A 1,810-nucleotide genomic window follows, 5' to 3' on the forward strand; every position below is an offset into this window, starting at 1 on the left:
AACTGTCCCATTTGGCCCAATTCTCCATGTTACATGGGGACAGTAAGTTTGATAGTGAGTTCCTATATTCCGAAATCTTTTAGTAACTGCTGCAGAGGTAGTCATGTGGATATGCCAATATCCTTTCTCCTCCCCCTCCTTTTATCTATTTCATGACTGTTGGTATGCCCAGTTAAAAAATTATATTCCTCAGCCTTCTTTGCAGCTAGAATTACCATGTAACTATGTTCTAGTCAGATAGCACAGTACTAGAGCACAGAATTTGCATGTGAGAGGTCCTAAGTTTGATCCCAAGCCAATGGCCAAAACTCTGAGTGCTCTGGTGACAAACAAAAACAAAACAAAACAAAACAAGAAAGCACTAGGTCCTAATGATATAAGTTCTAGGCAGTAAGATACAGAATGTCCTTGGCCTTTTTTCTGTTGACTAAATGAGAATAAGATGCCCACATCTCTGCAACGCACCTTCCTGTAAGTGAAATTATTTTAAAACTTTGGGGAGCACATTTGGTTACTGACATTTGAGCCTTTTTTTTTTCTTTTTCTTCTGACTTGAAAAATACTAAATGATTTTTTGATAACTTTTGAAGGGAAAGGAAGAAAATGAAAACCAGTCAGGAAGAAAATGAAAAACCAAGTGTTTTTCATACACTTTATCTCATTCTTGATCGGAAATGGGTAGGATTGGTGGGGGAGAAACATTAAGTAAAATTTTGAGATGTATATTACTAAATAAAAGACTGTTCTGGTTTTGCTCACTTACAATGGCATAAGAAAGTTCTGGAATTTTTCCCTAACAAATGATTGCAGATTATTTGTGGGGGCTAACAGACACTTCACTATCAACGTAAGGGTTGCTCCCCTCCACCTCACCCCCAGTCTGCCTAGCTTTTTCACTGTATAGGGTCTAAGGAATTACTTGTATAATTTGAATAAACTTCTATATCATTGTGATTTTTAATAGTTTCTGACACAATTGTGCGTTGTTTGGAGAGTCATTCCCCCACTTTACCATGGCTATAGTATACTCTAAGGCCATAAATATGGTATGGAGTCAATGTCATTAAATGATTTAATATAGATTGCTTGTATTCCTCCTGTGCATCTTGACTTTGTGCTCAATTTCCTGAAATAACACAACCAATTCTTAATCACTTTTGGTAGTTGAAGGATAACCTAGCACAGGTAAGTCAGTCCTAGACTAATAAACAGCCTGCTCTCTAAGCAGTTAGAAAACTGGTTTCTGGCAAAGATATTGATGTTTCCACTCAATTTACAGTTCACAAATAATGGGAAATTGGTTCTAGTTGAAGAAGTAGTGATCACATAGGAACAGAAAAGTTAGTATTAGCAAGAGACCTGGAATTCTGTTTTCTTATTCATAATTGGTCATTTCTGTTACATGTACTTGATATTGTATCTAAAATACTAACCTTTTCTAATATGGAGCATCTAATTAGTAACAAAAGTTCTTAGTAATCTCTTTTTCTTTCTTCCTTTCTTTTTTATTTTCCTATAACATTTCTTTGCCTTCCTCATGGTATAGAATCTAACTTGTAATTCATATTATTCTCTTTTAAGTATGAAAGCTACATGTGACCTTTTACTGAGCACACTGTTATTAATTACTTGGCTTATAAACAGTCGTCTGAACTATGCTATAATTATTTTAAAATATGGAAGAAATATAAAGATTCACATTTTGATTGGCTCTTAAACATTCCACAAATGTCACAGTTATTTTGTTAGACATTTAATGTTTTATGCAAAATATTTTGCTTCCCATATAGAAAGAGTTAACATTGTATGG

The sequence above is a fragment of the Erinaceus europaeus genome, chromosome 16 (genome assembly GCF_950295315.1).
Source record: "Erinaceus europaeus chromosome 16, mEriEur2.1, whole genome shotgun sequence".
Lineage (NCBI taxonomy): Eukaryota > Metazoa > Chordata > Mammalia > Eulipotyphla > Erinaceidae > Erinaceus > Erinaceus europaeus.